The following is a 20,215-nucleotide window of genomic DNA, read 5'->3' on the forward strand; positions in this document are numbered from 1 at the left end:
TAATTTATAGAACAACACTGATTGCAAAACATAATTATTTTCTAAAAGAATTGTGTTCTTTCTTTCCACTCCTGGTGGACTCGACACTCAAGTTATACTGCTTAATATACTTTCACTTTTGGTCTGAGTAAGCATATACGAACAATCCTTTACAACGTTCAAAATAAATTGAGGAAATAAAAAATAAAAAATTGTAGACATAGTCCGCTCTCCATGATGCCGATAAACAGTCTTGTAAAAGACAATTAAAGCTAAATCATGATTGTTTATTCACTCTCCCTCCAAACTCTCTAATATTAGTATGTGTTATATTCAAGGAGATTTAGAAGCAGTAGCTTCTTTCACCCACACTGGAAATTTAAGTGTCGGATGTGCACATTGCCGGTACCGTGGTAGAATAGAAGGGATCGGAGTAGAGAAGGATTCTTGGATTGATTTTGTGACTAGTTGGCTTTTGGTTAACCCCTTCATTATCTTAATTTAATTTCTTAATAAGTTAATGATTTTTGACATGCTGGAAATTTGGTAGTGAAAGGTCATGTTGATGTTTTTTAGGACTTAATTTTGTGACTGTTCCTACCATTTACTCGGTTAATTTATTACCCATCATTTGCTTGATCTTAAAGCCCACTTGCGTTTACCCCCCAAAAAAAAAAAAAAAAAAAACATAGCACGTACGTACTCTCTCTATAAAAACCCATGCCATATGGCAGGAAGAACCAGAACACCAAAAACCCTCCAGTTAATTATGGTAATGATGCGATTAGGCTCTTTGCTCTTATGTGTGATGCTACTCTTTGGCTCTGCATTAACAAATAGCAAATTAAGCTGCTGCTGATACAGATCTACAACCCATTTGTGAATTGCTCAATAGGAAAAGTTTTGATGCTCTCGAACCCGGGTTCATATTTGGGACAGCCTCAGCAGCTTACCAGGTCAATTCCTTCTCGGCGCTTAATTAATAATTAACCTTTGATTTGTGTTTATTATGTCACAGATCAATTAGCTTCCACATGCATGATATATATATATATATATATATATTAGGGGTGGCATTTTAAACCGAAAAACCGAAAAACCGCAAAAACCAACCGATATTTTACCGCAATAAAACCGCAATCGCGGTAAACCGAACCGCAATCGCGGTATTAAGAACCGAACCGCATTTGCGGTTGCGGTTGCGGTATTTGATTTTCAAAATTTGCGGTTACCGCAAACCGCAAAGTATAGCCGCACGGCTATACTCTATGAATAATTAAGTAAAATTGTAAACCCTTCTCTTCTCTCTCTGTAGCCGTGAGATGAAAACCTGGAATCTGTTTCTTCTCCTGATTCCCATTCGTCTCTCTCTCAACTCTCTCTCAACTCTCTTCCAAATCCTTTGCATCCTAAAATGGTAGAGGCATTAGTGTGTACTAGTGATTGGCTTAGAGCGGACGAATTTTCCTTTTACAAGGAACCAACGGATGATGAGGTTGAATTCTACAAGGAAATGGAAGATATGACAACTTGTAAGTAATTAGTTTATTTATGCTAATGTTATTTATGCTTCTTCTTATAATAAAATGTACTAAACTATGTTGTTTTATTTGTAGATAGCATTGGTGCTCAAACAACACAAAGGGGTTCTTCAAATCCACTCACCACCAACACTTGAGTTTGTAACATTGGTGTATTGCATTTTTCCTTTTAGTTTGTAACTTTAATTAACTTTGAATTGGATTTTTCTTTTTGGTTGTAACTTTAATTCATTTTGCTTTTGGTTTGTAACTTTAAAGGATTTGGAATTGGAATGCTTGAGAAGTTTAACTTTAATTGGAATGTTTGGAATTGTAACTTTAATTTTCTTAGGTTGTGAATGCTTGAGAATTGGAATCGATTGTGAATTTATATATGCTTGAGAAATTGAGGTTGTGTATTTATTTATTTAGGTTGTAAATTTATATTTTTGTGAATGCTTGAGAATTTGCGGTTTTAAACCGCAAATTTCGCGGTAACCGACTGCATTTTTGCGGTTTACCGCAATGCGGTAAACCGCAAAATGCGGTCGGTTTGCGGTTTCAAAAATCACCAAACCGCAAATAGTCGGTCGGTTTGCGGTTTGAGTAAAAATTCGCGGTTACCGAACCGCAACCACCCCTAATATATATATATACACATTTCAGTATGCCGGTGCTGTAAAAGAAGATGGTAGAGGACCAAGCATATGGGATAATTACTCCCACAGCCATCCAGGTCTGTCTATTCTACCTTCGTGGCTTAGCGTAAGTTTTTTTTTTTTTTTTTTTTTGGGGGTATGTTTTTCTCGTTATCATTATTATCATTAAATATTTAGACATCTAAATGATCAATTGTGTCCTTAACTACTAGTGGTCATGCAGTATGTATACTCGGTCTATACACACTTTATATGATTTTAGAATCTTTATGCTCTAAATAATTAAAATTTTCTATGTATAATTGCAGAAAGAATCAAGGATGGCAGTAATGGAGATGTCGCTGTTGATCAATATCATCGCTATAAGGTTCTAAAACCATAACATTTTATTATATGGATCTTGTACGTACTTGAAGTTGAAGGACACAATGTATACCTACTAAATTTTGGATTCTTAACAAAACACATGACATTAAAGATGAGATCCTAACCAGTTTTTAGCTTATTTCTTATAATTATATATATTATTTATGTGTCAATAGGGAGATGTGGCAATAATGAAGAATATGGGGGTTGGATGCTTATAGGATGTCTATTTCATGGTCGAGACTGTTACCAAGTAAGTTGATTCACTCTCAATTGTACATAACAATTCTTTTTTGTTCTTGTTTTAATTATTAGACGGTCGAGATTGCTCCATTTATGTTTTGAGCTGTATAATAACCAGCATTTTGTTCTCAATTGAAATAATTAACTAAAGAACTGAACCAAATTAAATTAGAGTCGAATTTTATTAAGGCCAAGAATATACAGTTTAATTTTTTTTTGTTTACTTTAATTTATGTTTGTAGATCGAGCTATTTTCCTATTTATTTTATTTTATTTTAATTATTAGATGGAACGCTAAGTGGGGGCGTGAATATGGATGGGATCATCTATTACAACAATTTCATCAATGAACTCATACATAACGGTGAGTAGTCATCTCACTTTACATGATCAATGATCAATAGTTAAAACTCTTATCATTTAATCAAAGATTTAATTTGCTTTTACTCATCATATATATATACAGGTCTAACACCATTTGTGACAATCTTCCATTGGGATCTTCCTCAAGCTTTGGATGACGAATATGGTGGTTTCTTAAGCCCTAAAATTGTGTAAGCAAACAAATTCTATCCTCAGTACATGGTAATGATCATTTAATGAAATACATATTACAGTAACATCTACATCTTGAATTGTGCATACTATATATGGCGATCATTTTAAAGCATATGCAAAACTTTGTTTTGAGTACTTTGGCGATTGAGTAAAATACTGGATCATTTTGAATGAGCCATATACCTTTAGTATCAATAGTTATGCATACGGGTCCCACGCACCGGGACGATGCTCTACTTGGCAAAACCTAAACTGCACAGGTGGAAATTCGTCTACTGAACCATATTTGGTGACACACCACCAACTCCTTGCTCATGCAGCCGCTGTAAAATTGTATAAAGATAAATATCAGGTCAATTAATTACAACATAAGACATAATAATTTGTATATTAAAATTTCCTCTCCCTAAATTAACAAAAATTCTTGAATTTTCTTGCGTTGGCATTTCAAAATGGCTCAATAGGAATAACATTGGTGTCACCTTGGTTTGAGCCTGCTTCGGAGGCAATAACGGATATAAATGCTACATTCCGAGCCTTGGATTTTATTCTTGGATGGCAAGTATATTATTAGTTTATATATCTACTCAATTATATGTTTTATTTATGAATTTATATGTTTTCTAGGTTTATGGACCCATTGACAAACGGTGACTATCCGCATAGTATGCGGTCAAATGTTAGAGAACGAATACCAAAATTCACGGAAGAAGAATCCGAATTACTAAAAGAGTCATTTGATTTTATTGGAATAAATTACTGTACTGCTAGATATGCAAGTAATGAACGTGGCATTATTTCTGCACGTGCAAGCTACTTAACAGATTCTCACGTTAATATTACAAGTGAGTTCAAATTGAAAATTTTACTTTCAGAATGAATTAAGTTATTAGAATAGTTAAATTCTAATATTTATATATGTATATGTTTTGACAGCTGAGCTTAATGAGGTACCTATTGGTCCACAGGTGCAGATCAAATTATTAGCTTATACTATTAGCATTTGGCCAGGATTCATATTGTTTTCCACATACAAAATACTCCTAAAATCTCAATTATCTTTTAATTGGGTTGCAGGCTGCTTCAGATTGGTTATATGTTTATCCAAAAGGAATTCATGATCTTGTACTCTACACAAAAGAAAAGTATAATAATCCAATCATTTATACATTACTGAGAATGGTAATTAATAGTTTTAAATTGTCATTAATTGTATCATTACCGTTTCACATATATAATGGTATGAAATAATGTAAGTGTTATAAGGTCTAAATTTAAAACTAAATGCATATGGTAATGCATTATATTGTAGGTGTTGATGAGTTCAATGATCCCAAATTACCACTTGAGCAAGCCCTTAATGATACCGAAAGAATTGACTATTACTACCATCACCTTTGTTACCTTCACGCATCCACGAGGTAAGTGCTTGCTTAAGAAATTAATTAAGGCAATCTAAGGTATATTCATCTTAGATTTTGGTTATTTAAACACTACATTGACATTAATACATTGAATTCTTCCCCTTTTTTTAATGCAGAAAAGGTGCTAAGGTGAAAGGATATTTCGCATGGTCATTACTAGACAACTTTGAATGGAATGATGGATATACTGTTCGATTTGGTATCACCTAGGTGGATTACAATGATGATCTAAAAAGGCACCCAAAACGCTCTGCATACTGGTTCAAAAATTTGCTCAAGTAATATCTTTGAAAAAAGTACGAAAGTGATCTAAATATTTGTAGACAATGATGATGGGAACCAAAAGTTTGAGTTTTTTTATAAAGTTTTAGTTTTTTTTTATAGCTTAACTCTATTTGAGTCGAAATAAGTTGCAGTAACTTGTTATGAGCTCGTTGTGTGAGTTTGTAGCTGTTAATGTATGCATTTTGGTTTTTTCTTTTGGCTTCCCTTGACAACTTTGTAATAGGATTTCTATTGTTAGTTATCAAGCTCAAGTTTAGATTGAGAATAGCTTCTCTAGGTGTTCTTAACTAACAACTATCATATGGAGGTTCATGCAAATTAGCAAAGGTAAATTGTGCATTGCATAACATTGCATTATACTGTTTTCATAAAATGATGACTAGTCATCTGTTTCTTGGATGACTAGTCATCCTTGCTCTCCAGCTTGATAACCAACTTTTTTGTCCTATTCCTTTTTCTCTCTCTGCTGCCACATGGGACTCTGACCTAAGGGAATTTTTTGGTCTGTATAGGCCTTGCGATTCCTCTTGGGTAAGCCGTTTCTTTTGTGTGGAATTGGAGGAAAGATTGTTTTCTTATCTTTCCATTCTTCTTCCTCAAGAGAGAACAATATTTGATCTATGAGTTTTTCCAAATTGATTTCTTTACAAAAAAAACTGCATTTGAAATATGAATCTGCATCTAGCTTCATAAAAACATTCTCTCATTTATATCTAGGTCAGATTCACTACTGATTTCTTCAAGAGTATGGTTTCTTGAAGAAATTGGTTATTCTCCTTTGAATCCAAATTTTGGTTTCTGTTTGAGTTGAGCTTGCAAGCTGGTGCCATGGGATGAATGAGCTGAAGAAGAAGCTGCCATTGCCATGAAGAACTGGGCTTTAAGCTTTTCTAAGTTGGAGAAGAAGATTGCACAAAGGAGGTATTGCTCATCTTCCTAAATAGATCTAGGTTTTGCTTGAGCTTACTTGTGTTCCTTTGTAAGAATCTTTTTCTACTTAGTGGATTGTCTGATCGGTTGATGACCCCCAGTTTTTCCCAATGGTGGGTTTCTGGGTGAACAATTTCTGATTGCATCCTTGTAATTTTTTTGGGTTTGTGTTCTTGGTGGTCGACTAGTCATCGTATGAATTGTGGTTGACTAGTCATCATTATCTGTTGTTTGGTGTTTGCTTGATTATGCTGTCTTCACACACTTTCACCATAGTTGTTGCTAGCACAGGGGATGCCTAGATTGATGGGTCCTTCTGAGCGCCTAGGTTGTCACTAGTATTACTAAAGGCCTGCAGGTACATCATGGTATGCACTGTGTATGCTGTTGTTTGGTATAATTCATATCTGACAGTTGGCTAGTCATAAGAGTGATTGGCCAAGGTCTAGAGTGTGTGAAGTTTGTTGCATTTCTGGCTGAATATTTTTTAAGTTTACCCATCGTCACCTAAGTACCGATTTCAGTAGCTTCTCCTTGTTAGAGTTTAGTTTTAATAGAAAAGTTGATATAGATCCAAATTCTCATCCAGGAGTTGGGTTTAATCCTCAAATTTGATGACTTTGATACAAGTCCTTTGACTTTTATGCCACATAGGATTACATTCCTTTTTAAGTATTGTATGATGTAATCTTTTGATTTTTATATTTTTAAAATTATTTTTTGTTCCAATATTGCCCATTATCTTAGATTACTTACCTTAATGAGATAATTAGCCAATATTATATTTCTTTCCTTATCCAATTTACCCTTGAGCACATAAAACGTAAGAAATGATGAAGTTATTAATTGCAGCAAATTTTTATGGTGGTTTTATAATAAATTACTAAATTTATGGTAAGTAAAGCACCTAATTAGGAATACTTTTTTTTTTTTTTTTAAATGTTGTACATTGACATAAGAAAGAAATAATGGAGTGAGTTTAGTGCTCATGAGAAGACAAACACTCGTTAAAATAGATGAGAAAATAATGGAGATTCAGAGTTGGGGTTCATCCCAAGGCACAAATAACCGCTGAAGCATGGTCTAATATCCATTTGCTATGTTTTTATTCTTCTTATTCTTCTTCTTTTATTATTATTATTATTTTATGTTGAATATATGCTCAACTTTGAATCAGGTTCATTCATTTTGTTCTTTATAGTTGTTCTTTTAAGTATAGTATACCTGAGATATAGGTAATACATTTTTTTGATAAATTTTTCTTCATATATATATATATATATAAAAATTATAAGTAACATATTCCTTTAACCAACAAAAAAGTTATTAATTGACTTGTGTTTTTACATACATGAGATATAGGTATTTTGCCTTTTTGTTTATGAATCTAAGTTATAGGTAACATACGCTTTACCACTTATCTTGTTTATGTACCAGAGATATAGGTAGCATATACTGTCCGACTTATGTTTTTATGCACCTAAGTTATAGGTAATTTAATATTCTGCTTGTTTATTTTTCCACCTTACTTATAGGTAAGATGTTTTGTGGTTTGTTCAGCCTATGATGTAGATATATTATCCCATGGTATATATATATTGTCCTATTATCCATCGCATAGGTATAATATGTGGGTCTTACTTTTATTGATTAAATGGTATATATTAGGTAAATATTATCAAGGAAAGAATTCAAAATTCAATTACAAGGAAATTATGCATTAAATTTAGATTTTCAATATGTTTTTCTTATTTACCTCAAAGGGTAAAATCGACACAACAAAAAAAAGTAAATAAAGTCAAAGGACCTACATCTAAAACTAAAAACGCGTGGACTAAATCCAATAACAGCTAATCGTTTTGGACCTAGATCTAAGAACCCCTAGTTTTAATTCTTCTTTATGTTTTTTTATGCTTAATTTATCCTAGTTTGTTGACTCGATAAAGGAGGGGTATTTTGGCCCTTAGTGGTTATGGTGGGATGATTACCCTAGCTGTGGTGGTCCAAGAAGGGTGCAAACACAAAAGATGTTGGTGTGAGTTGGCGATTTGTATTGATTGTAAATTTTTTTTTTCTATTTTTAATTTCCTACTGTACATAGAATTCAGAGTAATGGTCTTACTTGGCCTTTAAGGCATGATGCACTATATATATGTTCCTTATACAAGAAGAAGAATATATTCATAATTACTTGGCCTTTCACGTTGGTTTATTTGGATTCTAGAATTTTTTTTCTATGTTCTTAGTATTTATGCTATAACCATAAAACTGAGAAATAAGGAATATTAAAATGGCTGGTTTTGTTGGTTGGCTAGGTTTAATTTAATTTTTTGCTCTTGGGGGTTTGTCTTCATCTTTCTCTTGGGTTCGTTTTAATTCCTTCTTGAGTTTTTGTTTTAATTTATTCTTGAGTTTGATTTGATGTATTTTCTGTTTGTGGGTTTGATTTACTTTGTTTTTTGGTTTCTGCAATTTGATTGTGAGTTTGATATGTGCAAAAGTGTAGAAGAAGAATGGAGAAAAGGGGATTTGATGGGGAAAGAAGACCATGGCGTGAGTTTGTTTAATTTCTTCAAAAGAAGAAATTAAAGAAATAGGTAGTACCGAATAATAAGATGGTAGTTGCAGATTTTTAGAAAGAAGAAGTGATTGGGTTATCTTTGGAATTAAATGTAGCAAACATAGGAAGTAGAAGAAGAGCACAAGTGCAGATGGGGGCAAAGTAGGAGAGACTGAGATGCAAAACTTACAATAATAATAAGGTGCAATGCAGGTGTTTTTGTTTAATATTTCGTGTGATTAATATTCTCTTAAATTAGTATAAATGCACCGATGATAAATGTAGAAGCTTGAGATCCCTGATGGTTCATCAAATTTTCAACTCATTTGAAATTTCCAACCCATTTGAGATACTTCAAATTTGAAGCACAAATTTCCAATGAACTGCTGTCAGGTTGCGGATCCTTAAAGGTCTAATTTATATCTATATCTTCAAGTTTCTCAATAGAAATTTTAACATGGCAGAGGTCAAAAAAAAGGAACCCTCAACCTTAAATGATTCCACAGATGAGCTCTCAATGTTAAAGTTTGTCCTCGAACTTTTTTTTATAGGCAATTGCGTCCTCTAATAACTCGATATCCTTCAGTCAATTTGGCTGTTAATTTGAGGGTTAAAACCGTTTATCTAATTAAAAATATATATTATAAAAGTTAGAAAATGAAATAAAAATGAAAAACTAAATCTCAACCACCCCACCCTACCCAACCTCTCCTCTCTTCCTCTTTCTCTCTAATTGCCAGGACCCAGCACTCATCGCCCGCTTATGCTCCTTCCACTTTAGTTGGTCCTGGTTTTTTTGTTTTTTTTAACGAAGCGATATCGTTGAAACAAAAAACTCAGTACAATAAATCTTTCACCAAAGCATCCATACATCTTCCACAATACATTTTAGGCTAATTGAAGACTGCAATTCGCCCCTGGCTCTAATGGCCAACAAAGTGGCCCATTTATAGACTGGCACAATTGTCTGTCAGAAGCATCCAATTGGTTGCTGATTTCACCATCTTCAGACAAGGGGATTTGCTAGTGATGCAGCAAATGCTAGCAGATATTGAAAAGAAAGCTTGGAGTGCCGCACCAAGTAAGAAAAGAAGAAGTGGTGACGACATTTAAAAATAAAACAAAAGAAAGACGAGCCGCCAGCACCAAAGAAGAAATAGCAACTGGAGTCAAGGTGGCATTGAGTAAACAATGGAAAGTTGGCAAATAAGAAAAAAGGCTAAACTATACCCGAGTTACATTTTCGTCATTGAACTCCAAAAATAGTAGTTGTCGTCCTTAAATTAGGTCATGTGTTCCACTACTGGCCATTTTCATCAATTCCGTCAACTTTTCCATTAATTTCATAAGTAAGTTTGGAAATTCACTCCAAATGTTTAGGAAAATAATAAACTAATAAAAATTATTAAGAAAAAGAATTAAATATTAAAAAAGACCACCGATTGATTGGCTCTTCTCCCTGCCCCAACCCAGCCCTTGCACCTTTGGTAACCCACCATTCTAATCATGGTGGGAAGAGGCGGAATTGTTGATATTATGACTCACGAGAGAGAGAGAGAGAGAGAGAGAGAGAGAGAGAGAGAGAGAGAGAGAGAGAGAGAGAGTGTGTGTTAATGTATGAATTTTGAGTTATTTTTTTTGGCTTCCCTTGACAAGTTTGTAATAGGATTTTAATTGTATCTTATCAAGCTCAAGCTTAGTTTAAGAATAGCTACTCTAGGTGTTCTTAAACTAACATCTATCCTATGGAGGTTCAAGCAATTTGACAAAGGTAAGTATGCATTGCATATCATGGCATTAAAACTGTTTTCATAAAATGATGACTTGTCATCTGTTTCTCGGATGACTAGTCATCCTTGCTCTGTAGGATTTCCAGCTGGATAACAAACTTTTTTGTCTTATTCTATTTTCCCTGTCGGCTGCCAGGCAGGCATTATGACCTAAGGGAATTTCTGTCTCTATAGGCTAGTGCTTTCCGAATTTGGCAGCCGTCTCTTTTGGCTGCAAGATTGGGAAAGATTGCTTGGGTGCTTTCTCTTCTTCTTGCTCAAAAGAGAACCGTATATGATATTCATGAGTTTTTCCGAAATGAATTCTACCTCTTGAAAAACTGCATGTGTCTTTGAATCTCATCTAGCTGCATAAATCACTCTCATTTATATCTAGGTTTGATTCAAGACTAATTTCTTCAAGAGAATGGTTTCTTGAGGAAATTGGTCATTCTCCTTTGAATCCAAATTCTGGTTTCGTTTTTGAGTTGGAGCTTGAAAGCTTGTGCCATGGGATGAACGAGCTGAGAAAGAGCTGCCATTGCCATGATGAACTCAGCTTCAAGTTTTGCTAAGTTGGAGAAGAAGATTGCACGAAGGAGGTATTGCTCATCTACCTAAATAGACCTAGGTGTGTCTTGAGCTTGATTGTGTTTCCTTTGTAAGAATCTTTTTCTACTTAGTGGATTGCCTGGTCGGTTGATGACCCCCAGTTTTTCCCAATGGTGGGTTTCTGGGTGAACAAATTCTGATTTGCTTATCTGTAATTTTTCTGGGTTTATGTTCCTGATGGTTGATTAGTCATCTGTATCTGCTGTTTGTTGTTTACTTGATTAAGATGATTTCACACACTTTCACCATAGTTGTTGCTAGCACAAGGGACACCTAGATTGACGGGTCCTTCTGTGTGCTTAGGTTGTCACTAGTAATCTTCTAGTGTTGCAGGTACCTTGTGGCATGATTTGTATGCAATCTTGATTGTGATTGTTTCTGACTATCTGTTGACTAGTCATAAGTGTGCTTAGTCAAGTTTTAAAGTGTGTGAAGGTTATTGTGTTTTGGTAGTGTCATTAAATTTACCCCTGATCACCTAAGTGCCAATTTCAATTGGTATCAGAGCGTCAGCTCTTAACACAAATAGAGAGATCCTAGGATTTGTTTTGGTGTTTAGGTGTGCTCACTATGGAAAGGGATCGAGTTGCTGGTTCTTGCAACTCCCCTCCCTTCTTTGACGGCAATAACTACGCTGCATGGAGAGAAAAGTTTGAGATATTCCTTGATGCTCTTGATGAGTGTGCAAGTGAGTATCTCACAAAAGAGTGGGTTGCTCCAGTTAAGACTGTTGAGAATGTTGTTGTGCCCAAGCCTAGGGCAGAATGGACTGAAGCTGAGGTGTATGCTGCATATTCAAACAAGAAGGCCAGAAATGCCTTAGTAACAGCCCTGTCTAGTACACAGTTTTCACATATACAACACATCCCTAATGCGAAGCAAGCTTGGGATAAACTAAGGGTGGTTCATGAAGGGGATGACCAAGTTAGAACCTTAAAACTTCAGATGGTGCTTGCACAATTTGAAGAACTTAGGATGTCTGAAACTGAGTCTATTTCTGAGTTCTATGGGAGAGTTGAGATGATTACAAATGAAGCCATGAGTCTTGGTCAACCTATTGAAGAGCTTATTGTTGTTCAGAAAATTCTTCGTGTTCTACCTTCTAGGTTTAGAGCTAAGAAAACTGCAATCATGGAGGTTCAAAACCTAAATGAAATCAAGCTTGGGAAACTTGTAGGAAAATTGAAAACCTATGAGATGGAGTTGAATATGGAAGAAAATGATACAAAAAAATCAAAAAATATTGCACTTCAAGGAGTGCATGTTGTCTCTCCGAAAGGTAGTGAAAAATCCTCCGTTTTTGAGGATGAGATGGCCTTGTTTGTCAAAAAATTTAGGAGAATTCTTAAGGATAAGGGTAAGTTTGCTAGAGAGGGCAGCTCTGGTAGTGAGAGACATTTTAGACCATCAACTGATAGGTCTAATGAGAGGAACAAGGTTGTCAAACCTTTCACTAAAGATTTTAGTAAATCTGTCAAATGCTTCACATGTGGAGGCACTGGACACTATGCTGCCGACTGTGCAAACAATCAGAAAAAATACTCCAAGGGAAAGGACAAGGCCATGAAAGTGACCTGGAGTGAGAGTGAAAGTGAAGTGTCTCATGAGGATTCATCTTCCTCTGATGATGATGACCAACAGGTTGCCTTTGTTGTCTCTGTGCAGCCTGTGTCTGATGTATCTGACTCTGAGTCAGATGACCAGTCATATGAATCATTAGGTAGAAAATATGATTGCTTGTTCAAAGAGACTTTGTCTTTGAAAGAAGAGAGTCTCAATCTTGAAGTCAATAACCAAGATCTTCAACATGAAATTCTCATCCTAAAAGAAACCAAAAAGGAATTGAGTGACAAATTTGTGTCTCTAGAAAAAGAAATTGCTACTTTTGTGTCAATTAGGAGTAATCTTGAAAATCAAGTTAATGTGCTCAAGGCAAGTAACATTGCTTTTCAGAACTCAAACAAACAGCTCCTAGGGGAATTGAATGAAGCAAAAAATAAGATTTTGTCTATGACCATTGGTGCCTCAAAAATTGACAAAATGTTGAATATGGGAAAACTTCATGGGGACAAAGGTGGTCTTGGATTTAATCATTTTGATTCTAGTTTGTCTAGTTTTACCACTAAGTTTGTCAAGTCAAAAACTCCTGTCACTGTTCCTCTTGATGTTCAGCAGGTTGTCAAGAAATCTAAGTTTGTCCCAACTTGTCACAGGTGTGGGTTGACTGGTCATATCCGACCAGACTGTCATAGGTACAGCAAAGATAAGACCAGAAATCTGCCTTCAAAATCTAAAAGGAATTCCAGATCTTTGCAAGATCAAGTTGATCATTTGCTAAATGAAGTAACTAAGATTGCCAAACTTGTCTCCCTTAAAATGAGTTCACCCATTGTTCCTAAGTCTACTTGGGTTGCAAAAGGTCAGACCAATTGTCTTGTTGTGCTCAATGCTTTTGCTGCTTCAAACACTAATTCTTGGTACTTTGATAGTGGCTGTTCCAAACATATGTCTGGTGATAAGAGTGTCTTCTCATCTCTCACTCCTTTTGATGGAGGCACTGTGACTTTTGGTGGTGGTCACAAGTCTCAAGTAGTTGGAAAAGGTACTGTGTGTATCCCTGGTTTACCCGAGCTTAAGAATGTTAGGTTTGTTGAGGGTCTCACCTCCAATCTCATTAGTGTGAGTCAATTGTGTGATGATGGAATTGTAGAAGTTAGATTCTCCAAGCATGGTTGCAAAATCATTGGAAAAGGTGATAATGAGATTGTGTGCGTGACAAGGTCAAGGGACAATTGTTATTGCATTGATGGTGTCAATGACACTAAAGATGTTGTTTGCAACAAGGGTGTGAATGAAACGAGCGTCTTGTGGCATCAAAGACTTGGACATGTGAATTTTAGAGACTTGCATAAATTGTCCAAGAGAGAGTTAGTGAGTGGTCTACCAAAGCTTGACAAATCTGATCAACATGTTTGTGAAGGATGTCAATTAGGCAAGCAAGTTAGAGTGTCACATAAAAAGGTCAAACACATTCAAACAAATGTAAGTCTTGAACTTGTTCACATGGACCTTGTTGGTCCTATCCAAACCTTGTCCCTTGGTGGAAAGAAATATATTCTCGTCATGGTTGATGATTTCTCTAGGTTCACTTGGGTCTCATTCTTACGTGAGAAATCTGATACTTTTCAAAGGTTCAAATCTGTTTGTCATCTCTTGCAAAAAGAGAAGATGACTAGTCATCTGCCTCTTGTTAGAATTAGAACAGACCATGGTTCTGAGTTTGAGAATTCACAATTTCTGAAATTTTGTGAAGAAATGGGAATTAAACATGAGTTCTCTGCTCCTATTACACCTCAGCAAAATGGTGTTGTGGAGAGGAAGAATAGAGTTCTTGTTGAGATGGCTAGGGTGATGCTACATAGCAAAAATCTTGCTAAACATTTTTGGGCTGAAGCTGTAAGTACAGCCTGTTACATCTCAAACAGGGTATTTTTGAGATCTGGTACAAAACAAACACCTTATGAGATTTGGAAAGGGAAAAAGCCTAATGTGTCATATTTTAGAGTCTTTGGTAGCACATGCTATATCCTGAGAGATCGGGAGCACCTTGCTAAGTTTGACTCTAAGTGTGATAAGGGAATATTTCTTGGGTATTCTACTTCAAGTCGAGCCTATAGAGTGTACAACTATAGGACCAAAACCATCATTGAATCCATAAATGTTAATATTGATGATTTTGCTGCCTCTACCGAGATGGCATTGGATGAGGATGATCTTCTTCCTCCTCCTCCTGTGCAAGAACCTCCAGGTCTGGATCTTGTGGTTGACCTGTCATCTTTTGGAAATCCTGTCCCAGTTGACCTGTCAACTTCACCAGCTTCTAGTTCCATCCCATCTGTCCAGGTATCCAGCACTCATGCTGATCATAGTTCTCTCCCTCAAACTGAAAGTGTCATTATTGGTCCTCTTCATCAGGGAGTGAGAACTAGGAAACAAATAGCCCAAGAAATTAGCCATGTGTGTTATGTCTCAAAGGAAGAACCTCGGAATGTGAAAGAGGCTTTGAACCATGGTGAATGGTTCCTTGCCATGCAAGAGGAGCTGAATCAGTTTGTCAGAAATGATGTTTGGCACCTTGTCCCTAGACCAACCAATACCAATGTTATCGGTACTAAGTGGATTTTCAAAAATAAGACTGATGAGCAAGGTAATATTGTTAGAAACAAAGCTAGATTGGTTGCTCAAGGTTACACTCAAATGGAAGGCATTGACTTTGATGAAACTTTTGCCCCTGTTGCAAGATTAGAATCAGTTAGATTACTTCTTGCTGTTGCTTGTCACCTGAAATTCAAACTTTATCAAATGGATGTCAAAACTGCTTTCTTGAATGGTATTTTGAATGAAGAGGTGTATGTTGAGCAACCAAAGGGTTTTGAGGATCCACATCATCCAAATGATGTGTTCCGGTTAAAAAAGGCTCTCTATGGTTTGAAACAAGCTCCTAGAGCATGGTATGAGAGGTTATCCTCTCATCTTCTAGGAAATGGCTATGTTAGAGGGTCGGTTGACAAAACCTTGTTTGTAAAAAGATTCAAAAAGGATGTCTTGATTGCTCAAGTGTATGTTGATGATATTGTAGTTGGCTCTACCTCTGATTTACATGTTCAAGATTTTATTCATGTCATGACTAGTGAGTTTGAGATGAGTCTTGTGGGTGAGCTTAACTATTTCTTGGGTCTTCAAATCAAACAAAACCATGATGGGATCTTTGTATCTCAATCGAAATATGCAAATAATCTTGTGAAAAAATTTGGTTTGGAGGGTGCCAAATCTGCAAGAACTCCAATGAGCACTAGTGCTAAAATTCATAGAGACTTACATGGCAAAAGTGTGGATCAAACTCTCTATAGAAGCATGATAGGAAGTCTTCTCTACTTAACTGCAAGTAGACCGGACATTTCTTTTAGTGTTGGTGTGTGTGCTAGGTTTCAAAGTGATCCAAAGGAGTCTCACCTATTTGCTGTCAAGAGAATCATAAAATATGTGAGTGGGACTGTTGAGTTTGGTTTGTGGTATACCTATGACACGTGTGTCAACCTTGTTGGGTATAGTGATGCCGATTGGGCAGGCTGTAGTGATGATAGAAAAAGCACTTCCGGGGGAGTCTTTTATGTTGGCAACAACCTTGTTGCTTGGCATAGCAAAAAACAGAACTCTGTCTCTCTATCCACTGCTGAAGCAGAGTATGTTGCTGCTGGGAGTTGCTGCACTCAACTCCTTTGGATGCGACAAATGTTGGAAGACTATGGTCTTGCTCAATCTTGTTTTCTAATCTATTGTGACAACATGAGTGCTATTGACATTTCTAAAAATCCTGTTCAGCATTCTAGGACTAAGCATATAGACATTAGGCATCACTTTATTAGAGATCTTGTGGAAGACAAAATTCTTTCTTTGGAATTTGTTCCCTCTGTGAAGCAGCTAGCAGATATACTCACCAAGGCCTTGGACTTTCAAAAACATGTCACTCTTCGACAGTCCATTGGCCTTTGCTCATGTGTTTGATTAGCCTGTCTATTCCTTGTCTTCAGCACGTTTCAACACGGTTGCCTAGTCATCTTGCGCGCTGTTGACTAGTCAATTCCAGCTTTTCATAATACATTCTTTACAATTCATATGCTCATGTTTCACTTCTCTCTTCTCTGTTTGGTATGAAGATTGAATGTTTGTTTGTGCTTTGCCTGACTTGTGCATAACCCCCTTCCTTGTTTTGAGCTTTGTGTTGAGACTTGGTTGGTGCTATCTTATCCTCTTGGTGAGCTACATGTCTTTGCTTCATTTTGGACTATCATTGTTATCATCTCTTAGCTTATCTCACTCTCTTAGTCACTCTATTCCATATTTTAACAGAAACAAACAAATAATTTAAAAAAAAAAAAAAAAAAAAAAAAAAAAAGGGAAGTGTGACCAATGTAGTCACGGCTCTAGGAAGGTATAAGGTGATATGATTGAAGCATCTAGAGCAAAGAGCCGTAAAATTGGGCCACTACAGCACTTAAGTCTGGGATGTGCAGCTTTCACAAAATAAATATTCGTCATAATGTTCTTCCCACTGGAAACAATTCAAATCCCACTCTGGCTGCCTGTCAACTCATGCTTTCAATGGTGAATCATGATAAAATTCCTTTTGGGGATATTATTTATCATGCAATTCTTGGCAAAACCATAGGTCATGGTACAAAACACAAGGGGACTCTTGTCTTCCCCTGTCTCATCCAGCGTCTCTGTGAGAGAAACCGAGTTGCTTTTCTTGACTCTGATCAGTGGATTCCTCCCATTGCTCCATTTGGCAAGGCCTCTGTTTCCCTTAGTGAACAGGTCTCCAAAACCTTTCTTACCTCTGGTTCGTCTTCTTCTGAAAATGCCTCTCTTAGATCTCAACTTGCTGCCAAGGAGGACCACATTAAATATCTGTTAAGCCTCATCCCTTCCTCCTCGGTTCCTGCTGCTGAAGACACTCCTCACCCATCTCCTGCTGCTGAGGATTCGGAGGGTTCTGTGTAGTCTGTTGAGTCTGCTGGCTCTCCTGTTTTTTTTTAACATCTATAATATCTTAGGTAGTGTCCTTGATAGGGGGAGTATTTTTGGACAGCCTGGTTGTATTTTGTTGTATTCACCTTGTGGGGCTACTTTGTTTTTGCTTAGTTGTATGTGCCTCTTGTTCAGGGGAGCTGTGATGTACTATTTTGAACAAGTGATATGTGCCTTATATTCAACTTTGTTTTATGTTATTTCACCTTGTTCATATCTGCCTCTGATCTGTGTGTTTAATCCCCTGCCCTTTTTGCACTTTCCTTTTCAACAAGGGGGAGAACACTCTCAACCACCATAATGCATATTGTTTTTAATAAAAATTCTGTGATAATATACTTGTTTCTTGTGCCTGGGAGATTGTTCTTTCTTGCAGGTCCTTCACTACATCATCTCCCTTGTTATGGCCTTGGGTTGAGTGTTTATCAGAGAGTGTGTTGTCAAGGAAAGCCAAAAAGGGGGAGTTTGTTAATGTATGAATTTTGAGTTATTTTTTTTGGCTTCCCTTGACAAGTTTGTAATAGGATTTTAATTGTATCTTATCAAGCTCAAGCTTAGTTTAAGAATAGCTACTCTAGGTGTTCTTAAACTAACATCTATCCTATGGAGGTTCAAGCAATTTGACAAAGGTAAGTATGCATTGCATATCATGGCATTAAAACTGTTTTCATAAAATGATGACTTGTCATCTGTTTCTCGGATGACTAGTCATCCTTGCTCTGTAGGATTTCCAGCTGGATAACAAACTTTTTTGTCTTATTCTATTTTCCCTGTCGGCTGCCAGGCAGGCATTATGACCTAAGGGAATTTCTGTCTCTATAGGCTAGTGCTTTCCGAATTTGGCAGCCGTCTCTTTTGGCTGCAAGATTGGGAAAGATTGCTTGGGTGCTTTCTCTTCTTCTTGCTCAAAAGAGAACCGTATATGATATTCATGAGTTTTTCCGAAATGAATTCTACCTCTTGAAAAACTGCATGTGTCTTTGAATCTCATCTAGCTGCATAAATCACTCTCATTTATATCTAGGTTTGATTCAAGACTAATTTCTTCAAGAGAATGGTTTCTTGAGGAAATTGGTCATTCTCCTTTGAATCCAAATTCTGGTTTCGTTTTTGAGTTGGAGCTTGAAAGCTTGTGCCATGGGATGAACGAGCTGAGAAAGAGCTGCCATTGCCATGATGAACTCAGCTTCAAGTTTTGCTAAGTTGGAGAAGAAGATTGCACGAAGGAGGTATTGCTCATCTACCTAAATAGACCTAGGTGTGTCTTGAGCTTGATTGTGTTTCCTTTGTAAGAATCTTTTTCTACTTAGTGGATTGCCTGGTCGGTTGATGACCCCCAGTTTTTCCCAATGGTGGGTTTCTGGGTGAACAAATTCTGATTTGCTTATCTGTAATTTTTCTGGGTTTATGTTCCTGATGGTTGATTAGTCATCTGTATCTGCTGTTTGTTGTTTACTTGATTAAGATGATTTCACACACTTTCACCATAGTTGTTGCTAGCACAAGGGACACCTAGATTGACGGGTCCTTCTGTGTGCTTAGGTTGTCACTAGTAATCTTCTAGTGTTGCAGGTACCTTGTGGCATGATTTGTATGCAATCTTGATTGTGATTGTTTCTGACTATCTGTTGACTAGTCATAAGTGTGCTTAGTCAAGTTTTAAAGTGTGTGAAGGTTATTGTGTTTTGGTAGTGTCATTAAATTTACCCCTGATCACCTAAGTGCCAATTTCAGAGAGAGAGAGAGAGAGAGAGAGAGAGAGAGGGGGTAGTGGTGGTGGTCGATGGTCGTTTGGCAATGGCCATGATCAGTGGCGGATCCAGGATTTGAAATCCAACTGGGCGAAAATTACATTACAAACTAGGGGTAGTGGTGGTGGTCGATGGTCGTTTGGCAATGGCCATGATCAGTGGCGGATCCAGGATTTGAAATCCAACTGGGCGAAAATTACATTACAAACTCGAGGTTATCAGTGAATCTCATTAATACATAAAAATATACACCTAGTAGGAGGACATAATGAGTCTTACCCTCAAATGAATCTCTATACATAAATAAAAGTATAGCGAAAAAAAACTATTCTTTGTCTTTGAAAAAAATTTCCAACAAATTCTTTATTTTCTTGGGGTTTGGATTGTGATATGACATAACAAAAGATAACCTATTTAATCCAACATCCCAACAAAAAAATCAAATAAATTCTCATAATAACATCAATGCCTTTAATCAAACATTAACATACCAACAACAAATCAAAACATCTCAAAAATACAATATCAAATCAAACATATCAACAAAATTCCAAAAATCAAAGACCTAATTAATTTCAACAAAGTCAGCAAATTATAATTCAGTCTTTAAGTAAACTCTAGAATAGATTAGAACATATAACTTCTAACCTATTTAGAATATATTAAATTCAATGTTGTCATATAGAAAATCTTAAAATTATGGGGTAGGAAATTAAAGAGAAGATAATTACAGAGGAGATAATTAAAGAGAAGAGAAATTTTAGGTTATGCATACATATGGCTTACTTTTTGGGTGGGCATTGGTTTGTATGTTTCACATGGGTGGGCAATGGTTTGTATATTTCACATGGGTTGGCCTATTTTATATGGGTATTTTTTATTTTTGAAAATTTTGGGTAGGCAGCAGCCTACCTTGCCCTAGGTGTAGGACCGCCCCTGGCCATGACACAACGACTGGTAGTTGTTAT

At 36.3% G+C, this 20,215-nt stretch overlaps 1 pseudogene; it reads left to right on the plus strand.

Annotated features, from left to right (window-relative positions):
• Positions 1-748: 748 nt before the first annotated feature.
• Positions 749-5,031, plus strand: LOC117633890 (annotated as a pseudogene).
• The last annotated feature ends 15,184 nt before the right edge of the window (positions 5,032-20,215 follow it).

Source organism: Prunus dulcis, chromosome 7, assembly GCF_902201215.1.
Source record: "Prunus dulcis chromosome 7, ALMONDv2, whole genome shotgun sequence".
NCBI classification, from domain to species: Eukaryota; Viridiplantae; Streptophyta; class Magnoliopsida; order Rosales; family Rosaceae; genus Prunus; species Prunus dulcis.